Below are 16,273 nucleotides of genomic sequence, written 5' to 3'. Positions count from 1 at the left end.
ACAGCATTTAACTTTTCTATCTCATTCCCTTTAATAGTTATAATATAAAAAAAACAACCAAAATGGTTGGTTTGGGTGGTTAATGAAAATCAAAATATCTCAGTCTGGCTTTGTTTATTTCTCTTTTTTTTTGTTTCATCACCAAGCACTTATTATGCCCTGCAGAAAATGTACTGGAGGAGTTACTGAGACAAATGACATTAGGGAGCTGTATTATCATAAACAGATAATTAATTCTAGTATCACTGCTCTTTCATTTCATACTTAATAGTGATCATATCACAGTTCAATTACTAGAATTAAATTACTTTCCAAAATCCATTGAAGAGAACATCTATTTCTATTCTGGTCTCCATATTACAAAGTGGTTGTGAGGGTGCTGAGCTTGATAGAATCCTTTAGAAAAGATGAAGGTGAGGTGTATGCAGGAATTTAAATTTCCTGGCTTTTTGAAGGGCCAGTACTCATCCTTAATGTTTTGCGGTAATCGTGTGCTCCTGTATCCACAACCCCATGTGAAATGTATATTCTTAGATGACTGGTAAGGAGCCTCTGCTCCTACTTGGCCCTCCTTGTACAAGTGCCTGTATGAAAAGGTTCATCAGGGTAGGTATACAGAAGATGTTTCCACTTGGCTGTTCTAAATCCAAGGGATATTAAAAAAATAAGGTAGTTACCATGAAATCTATTAAGTAATTTGGAAGGGACTTCTTTACTTTGCTACCACATGGAGTCATTGAGGCAAATAGTAGAAAGCTAAGTAGTAGAAGGAGAAAGGGAAGAAGGAAAAATACATATAAAATACATCACTGTCAAAATCTGGACATCCAAAGTTCTTTACAGTCAATTAAGTACCCTTTAAGTGTAGCTTGGAAGGAATCACAACTGCCAATCAGTGCCAGTCAGCTCCCACAATGATATGATGATACATTTTTTATGTCATGTTGATAGAGAAAAAAAATCCTTAAAAGTAACAGCATGAGGGACAAAACTACCTCCACCTGAGGGACAAAATTGAGTTAATGACTCCCTCAGAAAAATGGCACTTCCATCATTGCAGAACTATCTTGGTCCTGCATTTGAATGTCAGCCTGGAGGTTTTGTGCTCGTAACTGTGGAGTGCATCATGAATCCACAACCTTTTGACACAAGTGGAGTGTGCTATCAATTGAGTCACCATGCTAGGAAATAGGTGATGTTACTCAGTGAGATGAACTAATATGAGTGGAAGCTTAAGTGGAGTATAAACCCCTCAGCAACCTCTTGAGCCAAATGCCCTGTTTCCGTGGAGACTGAAAATGCTGGAACCTAGAGCAAAACACAAATGGAACTCAGTGGGTCGAACAGCATCTGTAGGGGAATAGGAATTGTTGACTCAAGACGTCAACAATTCCTTCCCCCCACCACCCCTGCCACGGATGCTGCTCGACCAACTGAATTCCTCCAACAGTTTGTTTTTTGCCCTGTTTCTGTGATGTAAATGTTGTGGCATTTAAGATTTTGTAATCCCAAACCCATTTCACACACCTAGAGACTCATTGCAAACCACCTCTCCTCCAGCTGGATTAGAACCAGATAACCAATTACCAATCCCGCATACATGCCTCATGAGAAGCCAATTCATGAGGAATGTGAGTTGAACATTGGGTGGCAATATTGCAGTGCTTAATTTCTGATCTATAATTACTTTGAGGATAATTCCTTACCATGAGTTAATAAAAAGTGGGGGAAACAGGGTGGATTGTTGATTTATCCACATCATGCACCATTAATGCATGTTTTTTATTAATTTTTCTGCTTCAGTTTTTGGTTAATTGTTAATGTGCAGTATAAACACAATATGTCATAATGATCTGCAATTTATATTCTACTTGTGTTTCCAGCCATAACTCACCTACCACTTTACCAGAAATGAATCATCATGTCAGGAGATTGGTGGAATATAAATTATGGGTCTTTATGATACAGACCACAAGGTGCTCTCTCATTAAAAGGTGAAGGATTCCTTAAGGAATTTCAACCTACATTTAATGGTTTCCCACCCACCATTATTTTTGTTTGGATCAATCTTGATTCTTGTTACAAGTGAATGTACACTATATCATATTGCCAAAGTTAGATGTTGTTTGTCTTTAATTGGACCATTGTGCATCATGCACCTATGGAACGTTTCTTCTTAAAATACTCTTTACTGTCAATGTAAGATTCACACTTAGAAAGCTGGAAAGCCACTAATCCTTGGTTTCTGAAATATCTCTGCTGTTTGTAATTGCCCATTTATGATGTTGGAAAAATGCTGCAAATGAGTGAGTTACAAAGAGATTTAAGTGTTCTTGTATGTGACTCACAAGAAGTTAGCAAGCAATGCAGCAAGTAGTTAAGAGGACAAATGGTGTTTATTGCAAAGTGTAGGAGTTTAGATAGAGGGAGGTTTTGTTACAATTGTACAGGGTGTTGATGAGGCCATACCTGGAGTACTGAGTACAATTATGATCCCCTTATCTTAAAAAGTGAGGCGGTCCAAAAAAATCACCAGGCTAATTCCTGGCATGAGAGGGTTGTTCTATCAGGAGAGGTTAAACAATTTGGGTCTGTATTCTTTGGAGTTTAGAAGAATAAGGGGTGACCTTATTCAAACATACAAGATCTTAAGGGAACTTGACAGGGTAGATGTTGAGATGTTCTCACAAGTGGGGGAGTCTGGAATAAGGGGACATTGTTTCAAGGCGCTAGTCGTTTAAAACCGAGGTGGGTAGAAATTTCTTCTTGCAGGAAGTGGTAAGTCTCTGGAAGATCTCTGCTGCAGAGAGTTGTGGAGATTAGCTCATTAAAAGTATTTAAAGTAGAGGTTGATATATTTTTGAAAGATCAGAAGATTGAGGGTTACTGGGTTCTGGCACAGAGGAGGGTTGAGGGCTGGGATAGACCAACAGTGATCATATTGCAGGCTTGAGTGGCCGACTCCTGCGTCTATTTCCTTGTGTTCTTGTGTCATAACAACATTCTGAAAGTCCCTGTTGTAATGAGTGTTCCAGTTTTATTGTCACTCTGTTTCAATACATGCGGAATCAGAATAGCTAAAAATTTTTGGTGTAATCATGAAGTTTTAATAAAGTGAATTACAGCAAAACAAAATATTGGGTGATCTTTAATTATATGAAATCGAAAGTCATATTGTAGAGTGAAGTCACCTCTGGACATTTCTCTAATTGCAAGCTCCTTTAGCTGTATATGGGAATTTAATTGTGGGTTACTTGCTTTGCCTGCAGCAGTTCCAATTTGTCATTGTGCCCCAAATCCTTGATGCATTGATACATAAGGATATTAACAGCTTGTGACACCAGTAATCCAGATTTATTGGGGGATATCTGAAACTTATTACTGAGCAATTAGGTCATATTATATATGCAACATATATAAAGAACCATTCTTAATTGTATTTTCCTTAACAGCTGCTACAGTGAAGGATGACGAATTGATTTAGCAGTAGTTGTCATTTGCCTCAGGCATCTTCTGGAATTTATGCAAAGGGGAAATTGAAGGAGCTTCAAGAGCTTAAATATTGAAGTCAATGAAGGAAATGGTGTACCGCACATATTGCATCCTTTTTAACAGTGAAATAAAGTCCTGTGTCCCAATTGCTACTGCAGTATTGCCCCAACTCCTCATCTTCTACTCAGTCACCAAAGCTTGTTTTTTTTAAGAATGCAAGCATTGCATTTTAGGCCAGCGTTTATTGCCCTTGAGAAGATAGTAATGAGCTGCTTTCTTGAACCACTGCAATGCAAGATCAAGGTGTTCCCACGGAGTTACTTGATAAGCTTTAATGATTTGACCCAAAGATGATGAAGCAATGTATCTTGATGTTAGGGAAACTGTAACTATTAGTGCTGCCAAACATTTTCTGTCCTGTTTAGTGGATGCTGCATGTTTTGTAGGTAGAGTTAAAGAAGCTTGGTTATTTATAGCAATGATCTCATAAATACAGTAACACACTGTTAATCCGTCATATCTGGGACTTTTGGTGGTGCTCTATTGGCAGATTTTCCAGACTGCTAAGGGTTATCCTATCAATACTCCAATATGCATTTAATATGCATTTCTTTACGTTATACAACACAACAGTGAGCACGGGTACTGGGGCCCCAGTGAATATAAAGTGAGCATGAGAACCAAGACCCAGTTGAGTTTAAAGCAAGCAGGGGAAACCAGGGCCTCGGTGAGTTTAGAGGGAGTGGAGTAACCAGGACCCCCAGTGTGTGAGAGGGAGCGCAGAAATTTCTGCCTCAGTCTGTTAGAGGGAGCACAGGGATCAGCATCCAGTGAGCCAGATCAATCAGATAGCAGATTATCCATTCTACTGTAGTACACACTGAGCAATATTGTATCAGTGGTAGAGAGAATAAATGTTATCAGTGGTGAAAGGGGTTTCAATTAAATAGCTTTAGTCCTGCATGGTCTTGAGCTTCTGGAGTGTTGTTGGAGTTGCACTCATCTAAGCAAGTAGAAACTATTGCAATACACCTCTGATGTCTGCCTTTCACTGCAAACAGTAAAAGTGGTTTGGGGAGTCAGAGGATCTATCAATCATCACAGTATGTGATCCAGTTAAGTCTTTGGTCAGTGGTGACTGGTGAGCTATTGAGGTAATGACATTGAATATCAGAGAAAAGTAGTTAGTTATTCTCTTGCTTGGCACTTGTGTTTAGTGATGGTAACTTGCACTTACCATAATCAAACAAGAATTTTCTAGTCCTGTTGCATACAGGTATGGAATGCTTCAAGAGGTAATAAATAAAACAGAAAATGCTGGAAATATTCAACAGGTCAGGCAGCAACCATCGAGAAAGAAACAATTAATGTTTAGGGTTGTTTCAGGTTCTGATGAAAAGTTATTGACCTGAAACATTAACTTTTCCTCTCTCCACAGAGGCTGCCTGACCTACAGAGTATTTCCCGCATTTTCTGTTCTGATTTCTGATTTCCAGCATCTGTAATTTTTTTTTTGTTTCTGTACATGATGAGATGCCCTGGAATGCTTTGCATATGTCTCAATATCTAACATTATGAAGGAAAGGTCAGAGAAGAAATAGCTGAAGATGTTTTTTTTGAGGACACAACCCTTAGGGACTCCTAGCTCTGGGAAGATAGTCCTTCAACAACCACAACAATCCTCCATTATGTCAGATATGATTCCAGTCAGTGGAGTGTTTTCTTCTCCATTCCCATTGACTTCAATTTTACAAGGTTAATTGTTTACCAATATTACTCCATAGTGTAGATAAGGGGCAACAGAATCAAAGGAGAATTGATGGGCAACTGAGAGAGAACAGGTTGCAGGACTAGAGGGAAATAAGGATAGAGGGCACGGGACTATGGGATTGTTCTACTTGGAGCCAATGTGGACTCAGTGACCCAAATGGCCCCCTTCCTTGTTGCAATAAATAAGCAATGTGTATCTTGGCTCATTAAAGATTGCTGCCAAAGTAACATGCGGGGGATAGAATTTGTCATAGTCCAGAATTATAGCAAAGTCCGAATGACGATATAAAAATGAAAAAACACTGGAAATATTCTACAGGTGATGAGATAAACAGAGTGAAGGTTTCATGCTGAAGAACCTTTGTCAAACTGGAAGATGTTAGAAAAGGATAGCTTTCAAGCAAATAATAGCTAGTGAAAGGGGAAGAGGGCAGGCGATTAGGCAGGGGTTAGGTCTGTATCAGAATGCAGGGCTAGCATAAATAAATGTCAGAAAGAATAATGGTGTGAGGCAAAGTGGTCAAACATTAAACAAAAGATAGATCCATAAGAAATCATAATCAGATAAGGAACAAGGTGAATGATGCTGCTCTATGTGTGCTGTGATTCAGCAATTATTTACAAGGAATATAATTTCAAAAAAGCAAATTTAAAAGTAATCGCATCAGAGCTTAAAGCAAGTTGGAATGAAACAGACAACAATACAATATTTCAATAGAAAATAGCTTCAAAACTTTCAAGTGCATATCACAAATTGAAGGTTAGGATCGGTCTAAAAAGCATGCCTTTATTTGCATCTGGTGACAAGACATGGATACCATAAAGATTATAGATGGGCTAAGAGGACTTTAAGCTAATAACTATGCAAGGATATTTATATTTCTTGAATGGTAAAAGATGAGATTTGTAAAATGATGTTATCTGACTGAATGTTAGTAGGTCCACCTGTGACAGAATCAAACTAATAATAAACCCATTGTCCAAAGTTAACAAGCAGACCTGGGCAACATTTGTTCTTGCAGGTAGGCAATAATAGCAAGGATTAAACCTATACTTTGGATGGAAAGGACCAGCTGGAACAGCCCATTTCGGATTGTGGAAGCCCCTACAAAGTGATAAAACTAGATTTGAAATATATTTTGACAGGATTCTTCATGGAAGACTGCTTCTGGACTGGGATTCAAGGTAGAATGTGATAAAAGATAAGATAGAATTTACAGGTTGGAAAGCAGTTCAAAGCAGTGCTTTCGGCTCATTACAACCTGCATCAGGGTTTCAACCTAAAACATCAACAATTCCTTTCCTTCCATGACCCACTGAGGTTCTCCAGCAGATTGCTTGTTGCTCACTATTTTAAGCGATGTTTTTAGGGCTGAACTTAGGTGAATGGCAGAGGTTAATAGTGCAAGGCATTTCGATACTGAAAAAAGCAGGAATGTAAATCAAACACAAGTATTTAGTGTTGTCACCTTTTGGTTTTTAATAAATAATAGGAGGAAGGGAAAACAAAGAAGGAAGGAATTCCAGTTTTGAAGCCCAAGGAAAGAATCCATTGGATTAGCCATTGGTCTTATACATTTAGTTCACATGATTTTGTACCAGTGATCACTAGAATGAAAATGTGGAAAAATGCAAATATCACTCAGCCTGATCTTGACAATGCACATTACAAGTACGATGTATGCATGACTGATTAGGTGAATTCCCACAGGATATGAAATTCAATTAAAGCATGCAATTGCTAAAATATTATGAAAAGTACATAGCTTGTGGTGAGTAGTGATTTATTGTTAATATTTCCATGCAGCCTAATGTTTGGCCAAAGACAATGTATTTTTTTAAGCAGGGAAGATTCATTGTGCTGCAATTAAACGACTGAGCCAGACTGTGCTGATGCCGGCTGGCACCTCACAGTTGCCGGCCATGCTAGCCCTGAAAGCTCAACACTGTCCCAATGTCAGGCTGGGCTCTCTCTCAATGCTGCTCACATGTCAGTCTGGGCACTTCCCCTGATGTGCCGGTTATAGTCACATGCCAGTTAGTGAAGTGCTCAACTACCAGACTTTTACATTATTCAGCATCTCTACTGATAGGTGATTTGTCTTCATTATTACCAACACAGGAGTGACTCCACTTGAAAAGTATCACATTGATTATTGCACACTTTTAGGATGCCCAGAAGTTGTGAAAGATGCTTAAGCCATGCATTTTCTTTTTTACTGTTTGTCCTCCTCCTCCATATTGTTGTTTTCATCATGTGATACTTGATGTCTACTTTTGTCATTCTCCATCTCTAATCCACTCAGCTGCCAAAACTGTGCTGCATGTAACACATTACCATGAATCTTGAAGTGCTCCCAGTAGTAAATGCTTCCAGGCCTATCTAGATGCTTGAGGACATCTTCAATATCATGATGACTTGCTTGATGATACCCTGAGCATTCATCTGGCTCTCACTGTGGCACTCCTACCTTCTTTTCATTATTGGGTTCCTCATGGATGTCATGATTCATGTCGGGGATGGGTACCTTTGTCTGCCATGAATCTTAAAACTGCTTCCTCGAAGCAAAAGATCTGGAAAGTTAGAGTGCTGCAGTCAGAAAGCATCATGATAACTTGCACCGTATCTGCAGGGAACCTGCACAAATCTCTTCTTGTAGCAGCAGTTTCAGCAGTACATCTGTGAAGAATAAGTCTTGAGCATTTATGAGAACTCCCTTGTCACATAGGGATACCAAGTTGGTGCTTATAATATCCTCCTTACTCTGTTCTAATTCAACCAAAGAGATGAAACCCACTAGCCTCTCATCCTGTCTATTAAGGTGTAAGTTCACCATTAAGTGAATGCCCTAATGAATTTATGTGCTTTACTTCTGAATTCTCAGTCAACACAGCAGATGAAACCAGGGGCAAAGACACTGAGGACAATGATGTTTTAGAACATCTGACAATATGTGACCACCAGGTCTAGCACAAAGCAACTGTTCTTCATGACAGCTAAAAAAAGTCCATGATCACCTGCCAATTCAATTTGAGGCAACCTATGTAAGCCCAGGAGCTTAGCCTTTCATGAGTAGTGCCTTTTTGGCTCCTTTGCTGCTATCCTCCACCCAGCTCTTCTCTTAGATGTTCTCTGAATTTATGCTGTGTACTCTTTTCTTATGTTTTTGTAGATCCCGACATAACACAACATCACCTTCATGGATGTTTACATTTTCCCTCAGCCATGTCCCCTCAAATGCATCAATTATACTCTTCCAATCTGATCTTATTTATTTAAGGGTTCTAAATATTTGAAAAAGCCTTATCAAAATAAGTACCTTCTGTCAAGTATTTGACACAGGAATCTGAAGCACCAGTTGTAATAACCGGGCCTTTATTCAGATGGAACAAACAAAACTTCAAATATCCACAGGAACTGTGGCATAACCTTTGCTCCATCTCACTGTCAAGAGTCCCAAGCACTGGGAGCTCCATGCTGGAGATGTTAAATTTAAAGGTCAATGAAATTCAATTTAAAAGACCTAATTAATGTCTCATAAGGACATTAATTGCTGTGATAAGTATCTACGTGCCTGCACTAATTAAGGTCCCAAATGTAGCAAGAAGACTACTCACAGCATCCAAATGCACCTCTGTTAAACTTGGAAGTAGGCACATTGAAACTAATCCAAAAGTCATTTATTTTAACCACCTACCTGCACCCAACTCTTTCTTGGAAGTCAAAATTTTTTCTGTTCTCTCTGTTTCTGTAAGGATTTTGTTACTTGAGTATTACAGTGCATAATATGTCATCCAACATGCTGTGGCAATACAGTCACATTTGAATTTCTGTCTCCTGCTAGCTAGATGATCACCATGTGACATTAATGACAGTTTGTGGAGAGGTTTCCGACTGCTACTGAGTCTCTCTTTTAGTTGGTAAAGGATGCACAGTGGCAGTCTATCTGCAGGGGAAAAACATGGATTAAAAATAGGCTATATTTTTCTTTTCATAATTTCAACTCTTGTTTGAATAAATGAGACAAACTCTGGTGCAGGGCTAGATACAGATGGCTATTGCATTAACCCTATTGACTGGTTTTGTACATTGTTTAGTTGTTGTCTTTCTCAGGAAAATGAATGGAAGTATAGCCAGAGTGCGAGACCTTTGTAAAGGAGCAAGCATCATTTCTGCATAAAACCCACCATTCGGAAGAGACATTTGCCCTCCCAGTTGAACATAAAAGATCCTATGACAGTATATGAATAAGAAGAGAGCTGTTTTTCAAGTATCTTGGCCAATAAATATCCCTTAACCAGCATGACAAAAACAGATAAATCTAGTCACCCTCCCTTGTTCTGGGTACAATCAGAATACTCTGGTTCCACCATCATGTTCAGTAGTGAGCTATAGAAGTTTAAAATAGTGGTTTTCTTCATGATAATATGTATTATTGTCATAGTAATATTTGTTTGCAGGTACAAGTTGATTAAAGAAATGATATTGATCTAAATCATCTCTGGGTTTTCTTCAAAATTATTGCATTGTCAAAAAGGCAAAATTAAAATAGAAAATTATATAATGTCAACATTATTTCAGTTTCTTTCAGAAGATTTATGTGTAGGCACTACAGTCAGTTGAAGGCTAACATAATGGGAAATTAATAAATGTAAGAGATTCCAGCATACTTTAAAAGTCTAAATACTAATGATTAATAATAATGGTTAATAATGATTAATTATATGGTTTAAATATAAAATATAAATTAAATACCACAAAAGGTATTTACTTTAAATCAGTAGCTCTTTGAATTCATACTTGATAACTAGGGTATGCTTTTATCTCCAGGCTCCACATTTGGCAGGGAAGAGATCTGGAGAAATGTGTTCAATGTTCAGTTACTCCGAGAGAATTGTTTTCTCTCAAAATATCTTGCAACCAATTTCCAACAGGGAAATAAATCTTAATGATCCTGTGAAGTATTCCGCTCAATCTAATTACACAATCACAGGTTGACTTTAATAGCTGTCTTTCTGTGCACTGGAGAATAGTTAGCAAGACAATTTGATTTGCTTTCTGGTTACAAAATAGATTTTCATTTATGCTTGTTTTAGCAGTTTTCTGATGAATTTTTCCAAGCAAAATAAACAATGTTTTTGTGGCAATAATCAGCATGTAAAGATGCATTATCCAATTGAGCTGGACTTACTTAAACTACATTTAAACATCAAACAAGAAATCAAAATTATGCTCTTACTATTGCAGATGATTCTTTCCACAAAGTTACTTGTTTCAATGAAGTTAATGGGTTTTTATTCTGACTGGGTAATGTTTACCAATCTCAAGTGTTTGGCTGAAAATTGCAGAATTTATCAAGTCCTTATCTGTGATGGTCGAATTGCAAGACAAAACTGTAGATGGTACTACAGAAGATAAATGTCTTTCTAGGGGGAAAAAGCTTTACTAAATTCTATATAACCTTTGCGTTCATCTTGACAACAGTGCTGTGGAGCGGAACAGTTTTCCCTCATTCCAATTAACCATAGCTCAGAATCAGGAAGTTGTAATCATATTCTTGCCTCTAAGCCAGATGGTTGTGGTTCAAGTCCCACTACAAGGACTTGAGTTCAGTCCTAAACTGACACTTTATCACTGTTTCAGATGAGATGTTAAACCAAGGTCCCATCTGCCCTCTCAGGTGGATGTATCCCATGTCACTATTAAAAGAAAACCCAGTGTGTTCTCCTGAGGGTCCTGCTGATATTTATCCCTCAGCTAACATGAGTAAAACTCATTATCTTGTCATCTCTGCATTAATGTTTATGGGACCTTGTTGTATGCAAATCAGCTGCTACATTTCCTGCAGTGTAACTGTAGCTACATTTCAAAAATGGCTGTAAGTTATGTAGGTCATTATTTCACTGGTAAATTGGTTTATTATTGTCACATGTACCGAGGGACATTGAAAAACTTATCCTGCATACCATTCATACAGATCAATTCATTACACAGTGCATTGAAGTAGTACAGAGTAAAACAAAACAAAATGCAGAATAAAGAGTTACAGTTACAGAGAAAGTACAGTGCAAGTAGACAATAAGATGCAAGGTCATAATGAGGTAGATTGTGAGGTCAAGTCTTTATTCCTCCATGTTCAATTTTAGCACCGGGTAATCCATGTCAGGAATAGTATAGGTCAAGTAAATTAAAGCCCTGTGCTCACTCTAATGATGGAACAACCGAGGTCTTAAAGGACCACCATCAAGTACATTTTAGTGTGACACACCAATCAATGTTAAGGATTTTGAATGAAATGGAGATTATGCCATTAAACATTGATTAGCTTCTTTTGAACTCATGTACATCAAAAGCTGGGTTGAGACCTTGAAAACTGAAAATAAACTGCCTTTCAATGCTGTAAAATACTAGACTATTGAGTCCTTCAAGAAGGGCTTTTAGAAATGAACTTTGCATTATAAGACTTCCTCAGTGGCTGGAATAAGTCTCCAAACAAAAAGAATGGTGGCTGTGGCATATACATGTTAAATTCTGAAAATGTGCCGCATACCACATTGGTAAAGTTGGAAAGAGTGGCATCCAGGATCCACAGGTGTCAATTTCTTTGTACTTTCATTTGCTCATGGAATGTGGGGGCCATTGGCAATCCATTCCAATTTTCCTTTGAGAATAAGGTGATGAGTTGTTCTTCTTATGATACTTGGTCAGTGCTGATAAGTAGGGAGTTCCAGGATTTAGATCCAGTGTTGATAAAAGAACAGGGTATATTTCCAGATCAGACTGGTACATGACTTGGATGGGAACCACAATGTGCTGGTGTTTCCATATCCCTGTTGCTCTAGTATCAAGCTGGTAGAATCATTTGAATGGAAAGCATCAAAGAAGCTTTGTTGAGTTGTTGCAATGCTAGTAGTGAACAAAGTAAATGTTTAAGGTGATGAATGGGCATCCAATCAAATGGGCTATTTTATCCTAGATGATGTTGAGCTTCTTGAATGTTATTGGGGCTGCACCCACCCAGTTAAGTAGAAAGTGTTCCACATTGCACTCCTGGCATGCTTTATCAAATCTTTCCAAGATGGTGGTCATAACATATATCTCCCATTCTGGAGCATACAGATAATCAAAGGAGGATACAGGGGCTCTTTACTTAAGAAGGCCTGCTGCCATTTCTTTGGAGAGAGCAATGGGCAGAGCATGCATGATGATTTTCCAGAATAGCAGCATTCCTTAAAGCACAAGAAACAATTGATTGTACCTGCACTGCATTAAGCATTTGTATTGAATTGCATTGAAATGGTTTTTGGAGAGTTAAGAGATGAGTAACATGTTACTGAATACTTGGCCTCTGACATACTGTTTTTAGCCATGGTAATTACATGGCAGTTCTAGTTAGGTCTGGTCCACGATGACCCCCTGGGTTTTGGTTATGAAAGATATGGGTGAAGTTGATGGAATTAAATATTATGAGCAGGAGGTTAAATTTTCTCTTATTAGAAATGGTCATTTTTTTTACACTTTTGTGGGATGAATGTTATCAATCTATTTCTGATGGCTACCCAGATCTTACTGCATGTTGGCACAAATTCCCTGAGATACAATTAAGGTAGCTTATCACATATCATAATATATCAGTCAATCAAATAGTATGTCAAGAAATGGGCTCCTGATGTTGCCTCCTCTCATCTTCCTCCTCATTCCTTTACATCACATTCCCCTCTGTGCGGGTTGGATGGATATGAACAGTCAGCTATTGAAAAGATATTTTTCACCACCAATGAACCACTCTTTGGAATCATGCAGTAGATGGAGTGGGCACAACTGACTCACACACCATGACAACATCACAGTTCCTCTCTGGGCATTGGCCATCAATATCTCCAGTCTGTGCTCATTGATGGTCTGCACATTAAGGGACTGGAAACCTTTTTGGTTTTTAGAACATCTCTAGATTCTAGTGTGCAGTACTTAGTGCAATGCAGGCACAGCCAATTGTTCCTTGGACTTTGGGAAACATAGCTGTTCTAGAAAATCATCATTTATACTCTCCCTGATGCTCTCTCCAAAGAAGTAGCAACAGGTCTCCTTAGGTGCCTCTTTATCCACCTTTGAGCACTTATGTGCTGCAGAGTGAGAGATATGATGTATGTTTTGACTACCATCTTGGAAAGAGCTGTTGACACAGAAATCCAGCACCAATGTTACATCGATTGTCACTGGGAGGGCAATTCTGCTGAATGTTTGCAGGTTTTGCTGCAGCATGAGTTCTTGGAGACCTCCCTGCAGAAGAGATCCCTTGAAGTATTGCTGTCCTGTCACATTAATGAAAGGTAATTACATGCTGAAGTCTCTGGTAAAATAAGCTCCTCCTAGCCAGAGCCCTTCTTCCCCTCCTCCTTCATCCTCTACTGCACTGGTGCCCTTCTGTCCTGAGTCTTTTCTGCACTTTAATATCAAGCTCAAGGCCCAGAAGTGCAGCCACCAAAGCCTTCTTAATGCTATGGAACTGGTATAGATTCACAAAACTCCACCTTAAGCTTCAGTGCACTGTCACATCTTCAGAAAAGTCATCAATTTCCAACGATAAGAAACAAGCAAATCTGCACAACTGACTGTCATTCCAATTAGTCACCAAACAAACAGCAAATCTTGAGGATCTCTTAAAATAGCACAGTCGGGGCATTTACCTTGCAGCTAAGCACTGGGTTCCCCATCCATGATTAATACAAGACATCAACTGGATCATGATGATTCAGTTTGGCAGAACTGGCATCAATCAGTGTTGTTCAAGGAGAGTTATCTACACTCTGTATACTTTCTGCATGTGTGCATTGTATACACTGCTGCACTAACCAATTCACCAAGTGGAGTGAATTGAGCTAAAAATATGCACTCATGATTTGTGGTTGAAATAGGAAGCAAATCAGCAGCTGAGCACTGAGAAACTCAGTTCTATGCAGCACAATTTTGTGGCTGTGGTCTTTGAATATAGTGGAGTGAGAATCAGTTCAAAATCATTAGAGAAAATAATTTCATGATCCTTTGTGTAAGAATTGTGAATAATAATTGAAATTTTCATCTTACCTATTTTGTGAAATTGTCAATGCTTGCATATTGCCTGGTTCTCAGAAGCATATAATTTTCCCCATTGAAGTTCACAATGGCATAGTAAATTACTTTACAGTGGTTCTTTGACCATAAAACTCTTAATATAGTGGATCATGCCTTTTAAATGCAAAGGGTGCAATGTCATTAGACCTTTACTAAAGGGAACAGTTTGCATAATTTATATGTGGGCTGCCTCTGCCCCGACTTCTGAAGATATCCCAGAAGTTTTACTCACGTGTAATCACACGGTTGTGTCACAATCTTGTGAATGTGATGTGGGAGCACTTCAGACCTAGAAGACAAAGTGCACAAGATGCTGATCATGTAAATTGTGATGGAAGGATGAAATGAACAGGAGATAGTTGAGGTTGCGGTTCATCCCCTTAAATGACTTGGTGACAACCACCACATAATCAGTGAAGGTGAGAGCTGCACAAGATAGATCACAACCATTAAGGGCAAAACTGCTTCACTTCCTCTCTAAAGAACATAACAAGGTGTCTATGATGCAGTTAAAGAGAATAGGAGAAAGGGATTGCCTTGCTTCAACCCCTCTTTATAGGGATAGGAGAGGTTTCACCCCACTTGCCCCCAATGAGGGTGGAGGAGTCTGTGTAAAGATTTAACACAATCTCTGTAAACTCAACACAACCCCCAAGTCTTTCTAAAGCTTTCCCTAAATGAACAGGAGATGTTATTCCCATCTAACTCTGCATTATTCACAGATACAAAGCTTGGGAAGAAATTGCTATGAAGCTCTCCTGAAATGTAGGATGTGCCTGAGAATGGCCCAGATTGACATTTACCTCCAAAAACTTTGAAATGGGGAGGTCCATCTAGCTTGTTGTTTGATCCGTGTATGTCATGCCATTGAGGATACCATTCTTTGCAGACTCAACATCCTGTCATCTTGCGCATTGACAAAAAAACTTGTCCCCTACTTTTGAATTCTTCACATCCCCCACTCAGCTGTCTATTTTTCTCTTTTTCTGCACTCTGTAGAGCACCCCCACATGTTTTCCCAAAGATGCCTGCATTTGCTTATCACACTTTTTCTCATTCTGTTTCCTGTATGACCCACCTCATACAGTTTTGATTTGCTGCTTTTTCTCTTTCTGTTAGTTTTCCAGTTTGTCTCTTGGACACAATCTGTTACAGGTAGATCATGAATGATAAACAGGCATTTTCAATGCCTCCAGAACTTTTTTTTAATGAGAAACACACATACTTGAGCAACAAAACTCACTACAGGTGGTCAGTGTAGAAATTCATAATTTTTGCAGAGGGATGTTGTACTGCAACAAAAGACCTGTCAAAAATGAATTATTCCACATGCTCACAGTAAGATACTAAACTCTTCCATATTTGCAGTCCATTCAGTAATAAATTATTCTATATTTAGAGTAAATCACAGCTAATTCCAAATTTATCCACATTTACAGTCTGTTCTCCAGTAATTAATTATCCATATTTACCATTATGTCATGAATGGTAATGAATTATTTGATATAAATTGATTACAGGGCTGTAAGAGAAGAAGCCTTTTTTAATGCATTGTTTACCAATTCTAATGTCAGAAAATAATTGCAGAATACAAATATAAATTTCCTTTTAAGATTTCTTTAACCAGTTTGGTTGGAGTTTACGGAATACAATGTCCTGGAATTTTTAAAGCTCTTTTGCTATTCCTTTCTCTCACATTCTCTTTCCTCTGTGTGTTCCATGTGGATTTGTTTCCCCATTTTCTGGGTTATTCTCATCTCCTGCTCATCTTCTTTACTCCCTCCTCCCACCCTGCTCTCCCCATCCTTCTCTTCCAACTTTCACACTTAACCTATCTTTTTCCTGCTTTATCCCCTCCTTATCTTTTTTCCTCTCTTCCACTCATCTCTTCTTTCCCCT

The 16,273-nt window shown here is 38.5% G+C and overlaps 1 protein-coding gene across 4 annotated transcripts in view; it reads left to right on the top strand.

Moving 5' to 3' along the window:
* The window catches only part of prkn (parkin RBR E3 ubiquitin protein ligase), an 821,190-nt gene that overhangs the window by 485,245 nt on the left and 319,672 nt on the right, over positions 1-16,273 (top strand). The window lies entirely within an intron of this gene.

This window comes from Pristis pectinata, chromosome 3 (assembly GCF_009764475.1).
Source record: "Pristis pectinata isolate sPriPec2 chromosome 3, sPriPec2.1.pri, whole genome shotgun sequence".
Lineage (NCBI taxonomy): Eukaryota > Metazoa > Chordata > Chondrichthyes > Rhinopristiformes > Pristidae > Pristis > Pristis pectinata.
This window is presented reverse-complemented; position numbering and strand designations above follow the sequence as displayed.